This window comes from Chrysochloris asiatica, unplaced genomic scaffold, assembly GCF_000296735.1.
Source record: "Chrysochloris asiatica unplaced genomic scaffold, ChrAsi1.0 scaffold00092, whole genome shotgun sequence".
NCBI lineage: Eukaryota > Metazoa > Chordata > Mammalia > Afrosoricida > Chrysochloridae > Chrysochloris > Chrysochloris asiatica.
The window spans coordinates 7468768-7479345 of NW_006408610.1; positions in this window are offsets into that span (position 1 = coordinate 7468768).

Genomic DNA, 10578 nt, shown 5'->3' on the forward strand with positions numbered 1-10578 from the left:
TATATATTACATATATATATATATTAATGCACTGGGCTGCAAAGTAGGTTTGAACCCTAGGTAGGCATTTCAAGCTCACCAGCTGGTCCTTGGAAACCCTTATACAGGGTTGCTATGAGTTGGAAACGACTTGATGGCACTTAACAACAACACTATATATATAGTATTTGAAACCTCACATTTATATCAGGCTTTTAGAAAATGCTTTGAAACACAGTGACTCCAGAAACTCTGGTAGCGTGGTGGTTACAAATCGGGTTGCAAACCGCAATGCCAACAGTTCGAAACTACCAGCCGCTCCGCTGGAGAAAGATGAGGCTTTCTGCTCCCATAAAGATTTACAGCCTTGGAAACCCTGTACAGGGACTATGAGTCAGAACCAACTCCACAGCACTTAACAACAACATACATCCTGTAACCAGGGAAAGCTCATCATATCCCTCGACGGGGAGACAAATGTACCCAAGGGCTCTCGCAAATATAATTTTGAGAAAACGTGGTTTGTATTTGGAAACCAAATGTTTAAATCCAAGATATGTTTACATCCTTAATTATATTCAATCCCTTTTAAATAGCAATCAAAACCATGACTGATCTCTCTTTCCTTAGTCCATGTGGGTGGGTTTGTGGTGCTGTGGGTTAGGTGCGGGCCTGTTAATTAAAAGGCCTTAGAATTCATAACCACCAGCTGCTCTGTGGGAGGAAGCTGAGGCTGTCTGCCCCTGTAAAGATTTATAATCCCAGAAACCCTGCATCGGTCACTATGCATTGGAATCAATTTATTGGTAGTGGGTTTGATATTTGGGGATTGTTGTTGTTGTTAAGTGCCTGTGACTGTTTTCCGAATGATGGTGACCCTGAAATAGGATTTCTGAGGACTGGCTAGTAGATTTGAACCCCTGGCCTTGCAGTTCAAACTGACCTTGTGGTCTAGTGCCACACTAGGAGTCTATTAATTAATTAATTAAATTTGGGGGAGGTGGTACATAAGGCAAAATTTTTTCTCCTGGGACCCTCTTAGAATTTTTTAGGGGATTAGGGTCCAGAATGCTATAATTACTACCACTTTGCTGAAAACCATAAAAAATTAAACAGAAAATGTAAGTAAAAAAACAACAACAGTCATTTCAAACCATCAGAAGATGAGTTGAAGAACTTTAAAAAATTGATATGATGCATATGAAATAAAAATTTTGGACAAAACAGTATTTCATGAGTGATGGAAGCTTGGTTCCTTAAGAGGTGGGTTGTCCCTAGGAACAGCAAAAAAAAAAAAAAAAAAGAAAAATCCTGTCAATCAAATCGAGTTCGTTATAAATGCAAATGTCCGCTAGAACTTTTTTTTTTTATTCTTTATTCTTTATCGTCGTCAATAAATCTTCTGATATCTTTTTCTTCTTTTTCTTTTTCCCACCCTCTAGGAGATCTTGACCTAATCTACCTACCATGTTTTATCTAGAGTCCTCTTCATGATTATAACTTTGTTTAAAAACCTCTGTGTAGCAAAAATAAATAAATAAAACTCTGTGAAGGAAGGCATAAGTTGAAAGGCTACCTGAAGGAAAACAAAACAAAACAACCTCTGTAATTTATATCATAAAGAACTAATCTCTTAATTGCATAAGAAGCTCCTACAGATTAAGATAAAGATCAACAACCCAACAGAGAAATGTGTAAAGGATTTAAAATGATAAGTCACACAAAAGAAAATGCAAATGGTCCCCCAGTTAGGTGGACACCTTAAAATACAGGGATTGGAGTGGGGTGGGGTGAGCAAGGTGCTCAGGGCACACAATTTAAGGTGACCCTGACAGTGAATGCTTCCTTAAATTTTGCGTCGACAGCTCTTCAACATTCAGGCCCTGAATGTTGTTGAGTGCCTTCAAGTCGGCTTAGACTCCTAGGAACCCTGCATAGGGTTTTCAAGGAGCAGTTGGTGGATTTGAACTGTGGACCTTGAAGTTCAAACCAACCTTGAGGTCCAGTGTATTGTCCTGCAGCGATTCCAATAGTTCGGAAATATATGAAAAGATGATCTAATTCCCTTAAGACAAATGCAAGAAATACGGATGATTTTGTTTTGCTTTTTTCACTTACCAGATAGGCAAAAATCCAAAAGTTGGAAAACACGCCCTCATACATTGGGGGTTGAATGGTTAGTTGTTCCCAGAACCCTGGAGAACAGTTTGCCACTAGCTATTAAAATCATACATGTATATGTACTCTTAACCGACTTCTAAGGATTTATCCTCCTGACACTTGCAGACATATAAATTGACCCTCCTACACGTATATCAAAGGAGCTCCGGTAGCGTAGTGGTTATGAATTGAGCTGTGACCCTCACGGTCAGCAGTTCGAAACTACCAACTGTTCCGAGGGAGAAAGATGAGGCTTTGCTCCTGTAGAGATTTACAGCCTCAGAAACCCTGTATAGGGTTGCTATGAGTCGGAACTGACTCCACGGCACATAACCACCACCACCACCTCATGTGTATCAATGCAGCATTTTGGCAATGGTAAAAGACCAAATGCAACTACAATATTAATCATGGTGAAGTGCATTATGGTTGATTCATGCAGTGGAATACCATGCAACTCTAAAGGACTAAGGAACTTCTTTGGATATTGATATGGGAAATTCTCTAAGTAACAAAAACAAGGTATAGAGCAATGTGTATAATATGCTACCACATGTGCTTGCTGAAAGTGAAGAGGACTTAAAACATTTACTGATGAAGAGCAAAGAGCACAGCTTTTTGTATGGACTGCATCTCAATGTCAAGAAAACAAAAATCCTCACCACTGGACCAGTAAACAACGGTCTTATCAATGGAGAAAAGACTGAAGTTGTCAAAGACTTCGTTTTTCTTGGATTAACTATCAACACTCATGGAAGCAGCAGTCAAGAAATCAAACAACATATTGCATTAGGCAAATCTGCTGCACAAGAGCTTTTTAAAATGTTGAAGAGCAAAGATGTCAGCTTGAGGACTAAGGTGCACCTGACCCAAGCCATGGTATTTTTCAATAACCTCATATGCATGCAAAAGCTTGACAGTGAATAAGGAAGACAGTAGAAGAATTGATGCTTTTGAGTTATGGTGTTGGAGGAGAATATTGAAAGTGCCATGGGTTGCCAGAAGAACCTATAGATCTATTTTGGAAGAAGTGCAGCCAGAGTGCGCCTTAGAGGTCAAGATGGCCAAACTTCGTCTCTCATACTTCAGACATATTGTCAGGAGGGACAAGTTGCTGGAGAAGGATATCATGTTTGGCAAGGTGTAGGGTCAGAGAAAAAGAGGAAGACCCCCAACGAGATGGATTGGTCAAGTGGCAGCATCGATGGACTCAAGCGTGGCAACAGTAGTAATAAGATTGGCTCAGGATTGGGCAGTGTTTCGTTCTGCTGTGCATAAAGTCGCTATGGGTGGGTACTGACTCAATGCCACCTAACAACAACACCTTCACAAGTATAGGTCAAGTTCATCAAATTCTTGAATCACTAATCTTTGGGTTCCTAGTCCAGTGTTTAACCATTGTGACACCCAGGGACACAGATGCATACTGATGATCATTTCCTGTAGGAGCACAGGGAACTATGCAGATGGGAGACAGGAATTCATGCCTTTTGATGTCTGAGTCATGTGACTGTTTTATCTATACAAACAATCAAATAAAGAATTTTAAGTGTTTTATCTGGCATTTTTATCTTCAAATGCTCATTGTTACCTACTTACTCAACAACTCCTCAAGATCTTTTTCTAAGGCTTCCCTTTCAGTACTAGCAGCACTGTTGCTGTGGCTGTTAAGTGTCAAGTCAGTTCCGACTCAGCGACCCTGTATAAGGTTTTCAAGGAGCGGCGGGGCTGACGCTCTACTGGATCTGATTACCAGTACAGACTCCTGGTGTTAGTACAACTGTTCAGCATTCAGCTGCTGACTGAAAAGGTCGGTGCAATGAACCCACCAACTGCTCCGTGACAGAAAAGACCTGCAATCTGATCCCCCAAAGACTGTTGTTGTTGTTAAGTACCATGGAGTCCGTTCCGACTCATAGTGACCCTGCACAGGGTTTCCGAAGCTGTAAATCTTTACTGGAGCAGAACGCGTCATCTCTCTCCCGCAGTACCGCTGGTAGTTTCGAACTGCCGACGTTGAGTTAGCAGCACAGCTGCTCCGCGGGAGAAAGATGAGGCTTTCTGCTCCCGTAAAGATTTACAGCCTCGGAAACCCTGTTCAGCTCGCTATGGGTCGGAACCGACTCGACGGCACTTAACAACAACACACTACCAGAGCTCCTCCCCCAAAGACTACAGCCAGGAAATCTATGAAGCCATTCTACACTCTCCTATTGTTCTGTGCAGTAGAGTCAGTTCTGACTCATCGCAACCCTGTGTAGCATTTCCAAGGGTTGCTGGTGGGTTTGAACTGCTGACCTTGCAGTAACCAGTCTAGTGCTTATCCTATAGCACCCCTCCAGGGCTCCTACTCTGTCCTATAGGGTCGCTAGGAGTCCGAGTTGACGTGATGGCAGTGGGTTTAGTGTTACTTCATGTTGTTTATTTGCCATTCACTGACCTTTTTGCATTACCACAATCGCCACTGGATTTTAAGCTCAGTGGTTAAGAGTCGTATTAATCTTTGCTGTTGCTTTATCTCCGATTCCTAAGAACAGAGCTTCCGAGACCCTCTGCAGCATCCTTATGGATCAGAACCGATTTGATGGCACAAAACAACAACAACAATATTACTTAGGCTGTTGATAATTATTTCAGCATGCATCCGCTAATAAACCCAATACAATTATTCAATTAGGAAGTAGTTCCACTGAAATGTGAAAAATAACAGATCCCAGAAGCGAAGTGAAGCATTAGACTTCAATTGAAGATTTCAAGTGGTCCTGAGAACACAGTCAGGGCTCATTTTAATGCATAGTTAATCCTATTCTTGATTATTTTCAGAAAAGGGTGCTTAAGTCCTAACTTGTCCATTCTTCCATATATATATATATTTTTTTTTATATAAAATGAGAACATGTATTGAATCATTTTAACGTGCTAAGCACTGAGGATACAAATATTTATAATACTCAATCTCTTTTCTTTAGGACCTCAGACACTTATCAAAAGAAACAGAACAATATGATAAGCATTTTAATGGTCAGAGCAGCAATTATGTTTAGAGCACACTTTCTTTGGTGTGGGAATCACAGAGGGAGGTCACCAATTCAGAGAGAAAGTGTTCATTTAAGCTTGGAATTGAAGTAAATTACAAACCCTCCCCCTTATTCCTGGGCTAATCATGCGGATATGTGTGTAGCAGGTGGTGGTGGTGAATTTACCAACTGCAATCATTCTCGTGATTCCCTTTAAGTGAAAAGAAAAGTTTTAAGCCAAACCCAAAATAAAGCAGGTATGCTGTGTGTGATAAACACTGGACTACAAGGTAGATTTGAACCACAAGGTAGAAATTCAAACCCACCAGCCGCTCCTTGGGAACCCTCTACAGGGTCGCTATGCTTTGGAACCAACTGGAGGACACTTAACAACAAACACGGCAACAAAAGCACTTTAGGGGAAATGGACAGAGAAATAAACAGGGTCTACTTGTTTGGCTCAGGATAACACAACAAGGCTTAGAAAAGTGGATGTCAGAAATTAGTTGTTGTGTGTTTTCAAATCTATTCTGACTCCTATCGATCTCAGACCAGAGTGGAATTGTATTGGAGTTCCTAGACTGTAACATCTTTCTCATGTGGAACAAACTGGTGGGTTTGAACCTCTGTCTTTTCTGTTAGCAGTTGAGTACTTTAGTGACTGCCCCACCAAGGCTGCTAGCAGAAATTAGGAGCCTGAAAGCACACACATACACACACACACACACAACATTCATTATGTCATCCCGAGTCAGGGCAATGCACTGGTCCAGAGCTTATCACTGAACATTTGGTAACAGTTACCCTTAATTAATTGGATAGATATGCAACTGCCAGTTACTGTATCCCATCTGAAACCAGTGGTGTCCCAACTAGAGTAGGAAGTTCAAAACCTGCACTGAGTGTGGGGGATGGTATATGACACAGGGACATCCTGTTTGGAAGGCAATGACTGACCAGGGGACATGCAGAGATGGGGGACAGAGGAGCAGAATGGGGGCCTTTCCCATCAACAGAAAGTACCATGGGAACTTGCACCCTAACAGTCTCTTAGGTTCTTATTTCCAGCTCTGAAGGGGTTCAAAACATACAGAGTGTACAAGAGAAAAACCGAGATGAGGAAGAAAGGAGCTTAGGGAGGTGTCAAGAATTCTCCCCAACCATCAAGGCCTTGGGTATTGGACATATGGTCCCAGGCTTCATCTCTTTATTTTATCTGAACACATGTGGCAACCCACGCCCCAAATGAGAGCATTCCATGTTGGCTTCAAGACTAATTGTATTTGCTCAAATCCAGCAGATTGAGTCAACAAGTACCTTAATTCATTTAAACATTTACTTTAAGCACCTACTCAAATAGTAGGCATTTAACTAAAAGCAAAGAGCCTGGAATTGCTCCCAGTCTCACCGGGTGGCTGGTGGGGGTGAAGGAAACAAATACGCAGTTACAATAAAGTGAGGACAGAAGAATAGAAACAGTGCCCAAAGGGGTCAGCGGAGGCTTCCTGGGAGGCTGAGTCTATCAGCGGCACCTGCAGAGGGCTGACAGCACCTTCCTAGGGAGGGACCACCAGCAGGCCTGCTGGGGCAGCAAGGGATCCAGCAAAGCCCACATTGAGGGCTGCCAAGGGGACCTAGCAAGAGGCAAATGATGAAGGGCCTTTATTTCCATAGGCAATGGGAAGCCACAGATAGATTGTAAGCTAAAGAGAGCATGTCTTGATTTTTGAAAAGTCAGTCTGTGTTTTAGAAAGAGGCAGAAAATAAAATGAGAGGAGACACTTATAGGGTATGGGTTTATTTCTAGCACATATCAATGATTTATGTTCTAATGAACAGGTCAGCCTAAAAGTCAGTATTAATGATAAACCTTTGTGTAGCACTTGGGAGTCCCTGGGTGATGCAAACAATGAACACACCAGCTGCTGATCAAAAGGTTGGAAGTTCGAGTCCATCCAGTGCCTTAGGAGAAAGGCCTCACGATCTACTTCTGAAAATATCAGTCATTGACAATCCTATGGATAGCAGTCATTGACAATCTTATGGATAGCAGTCATTGACAATCCTATGGAGAACAGATCTACTCCAACACATGGGGTCACCATGAGCTAGAACTGATCCAATGCTAACTGTCTGTTTGTTTTAATGCAGAACTGTTGATTAAGAGCTAAGTTGCTAACCAAAAGGTGGGCAGTTTGAACCCACTAGTGGCTCTGTGGGAGACAGATGTGACAGTCTGCTTCCAAAAAGAATTACAGCCTTGGAAATCCTGAGGAGAAGTTCTACTCTGTCCCCTAGGGAATCAACTCAATGGAAGTGGGTAGTGTGTACCAGGCTCCCATACTAATTTAATCTTCATGAAAATTCTCTGTAAAATGGGGAATGATCATTCCTACTTGACTGGGTTACTAAAAAGTTATATTAATATCATCATCTTGTAAGTAAACAGTGTCTGGCATAAGGTAAACACTCATAAACAGCTCCTTGTCACCTTGCATCTGCTCAAACACCTTCTTCCTTTGAGTTTTCATAGCTGCCTACTTATTGCAAAGTACTTACTCAAAGAAAGAAGCCCTCGTGGTGCTATGGGCTTGGTGTTAGGTTGCTAACCGCAAGGTCAGCAGTTCAAATCCATCAGCCACTCCTTGGGCAAAAGATGAGGCTGTCTGCTCCTGATTTACAGCCTCTGCTACGAGATTTACAGTCTAAACCCGAAATAGGGTCATTATGAGTCAGAATAGATCTGATGGCAGTGCGTCTGTGTATTTTTTGAGGGCAAATTACACAAGGCAATAAGGGAATTTGGAGGTAATTCAGGGTCAGTCAAGAAGGAGCTCTGGTAGTGTAGTGGTTACGAATAGGGCTGCAAACCTTAAGGTCAGCGGTTCGAAACTACCAGCTGCTCTGCGGGAGAAAGATGAGGCTTTCTACTCCTGTAAAGATTTACACCCTCGGAAACCCTATACAGGGTCGCTATGGGTCGGAACCGACTTGATGGCACATAACAACAACAACAAGTCTGGAAGCCTGAAGTTTCAAAAGGTTAATTTCTAGGGATCTAAGGTGGGCACTGTGGAGTCCTGGTGTGGCGCTGTGGGTTAATGCGCCAGACTGCGAAGCCATTTAAACTGCAAGGTTGGCGGTTCAAGCTCACCAGCTGATCCTTGGAAACCCTATCCAGAGTCACTATGGGTCGGAACCGATGCGATGGCATTTAACAACAACAAGGTGGCACTGTGGGCAAATGCATCAGACTGCAAAGTTGTTTGAACTGCAAGGTTGGTGGTTCAAACTCACCAGCTGCTGCTTGAAAACCCCAAATAGGGTTGCTATGGGTTGGAATCGACAAGGTTGTTGTTGTTTTTACCAGAGTGACCCAGTTCTTTCAAATGCCTGCTATACCTTTACAACAAAGTTGCATCTATTTTGTCAAATGCCTTTTCTATGATCATGTGATTTTTTTTCCCCCTTCATTCTCTTTATGTGGTGGATTACATTGGTTGTTTTTCTAATGTGGACCCATCCTTGAAGACCATGGTATGAATCCCACTTGGTCATCATGCATTATTTTTTTGATTTGTTGTTGGATTCTAAGGGCTAAGATTTTGTTGAGAATTTTTGCATCTATGTTCATAAGGGATACTGGTCTATTATTTTTTTTAAGGGATGTCTTTGACTGGCTTCAGTATCAGGGTTATGCTTGCTACTGAAAATGAATTTGGGAGTTTTCCATTCTTTCCTATACTTTGGAATAGTTTGAGTAGAATTGGTGTCAGCTCTTCTCTGAATGTTTGGTAGAACTCAGCAATGAAGCCCTCTGGGACTGGGCTTTATTTTTTTAATGACTTTGTTAATTTCTTCTTTTGTTATGGGTCTATTCAAATTTTCTACTTCAGTCCTTGTTAGTTTAGGTAAGTAGTGTGTTTTTAGAGTTTTAGGATTTCATCCATTTCTTCTAGGTCCTCAAATTTTTTAGCACAGTTCTTCACAGTATTCTGATATTATTCTTTTTATTGGTTCTATTGTGACACTACTCATTTCATTTCTAATTCATATTATTTACATCTTCTCCTTTTTTTCTTTTGATAGATTTGCCTGTGGTTTGGTTTGCTAACCCTCTCAATTGAACCAACCAACTTCTGGACTTGATTTTTTCTATTGTTTTCCTGTTTCATTTATTTCTACTTTAATCTTTATTATTTCTTTTAGCCTTATTTTGCTGCTCTTTTTCTAATTACTGGAGGCGTTGGGCTAAAGTGTTGAGTTTGGTTCTTTCTTCTTTTTGAATGTATGCATTTATTACTATAAATTGTTCTTTAAGCAATTTTTGCTGTGCTACAAAGATTTGGTAGCTTGTGTTTTATTTTTATTTGGTTCAAATCATTTTTTATTTCTTCTATTACCCAGTAGTTTTTAAGCAGGCTGTTTTTCAATATCCTTATATCCCCAAAAGTTCAGTCAGAAAAATCACTGGAACTAATTGAAAGATTAAACAAAGTGGCAAAGTATAGGATAAACATACAAAAAGTTAGATTCTTTTTACTAATAAAGAGAGCTATGAAAAGTAAACCAGGAAAACAATACCATTTACAATAGTCACCCAAAGGCATAAATACTTATGAATAAATCTAATCAGAGAAACAAAAGACCTATACAAAGAAAACTACAAAACATAAGAAACCAAAAAAGTCCTATATAAATGCAAGAACATACCATTCTCATGGATAGGAAGAAAGTTAACACTGTGGAAATGTCAATACCACCAGAAGCAATCTACAGACATCATGTAATTCCAATCCAGATTCCAGCACCATTCTTTAAAGAGATGGAAAAACCAATGTATGGGAGACCCTGGAAAAACAATTAGTAAAGAAGTAGAACCAACTAGGCGGCATTTCACTTTCTGATTTCAAAACTTACTACACATCTTGGTAGTCAAAAGAGCCTGGTATTGATACAGAGGCAGACACATCTACCACTTGAACAGAACTGGAAAGGCAGAAGTAAATCTACCCAAAAACTGATCTTTGACAAAGATCCACATTAAATGAGGAAGAGGTACTCTCTTTGACAAATGGTGCTAGCAAACTGAGTATCCATTTGCAGAAGGAAAACAAGACCTTTATCTCATACTGTATATAAAAATGAACTCAAGCTTGATCAAAGACCCAGAAATACAAAGATCATCAAGGAAAAAATAGGGATGAATTTAGGGGTCCCGAATAGCTGACATAAATACACTATTAAACAAAACTGAAAACACACAAACAACAGAAGACAAACTAGATGACTGGGAGTTGCTAAAATTAGACACTTAGGTGTATCAAAAGATCTCACCAAATTTTTGTTAGTGACATATCAAACCAAGGACGAATTTCTAAAATTAAGAGGAACTTCAACAACCTACAAGAAAGACAAATAT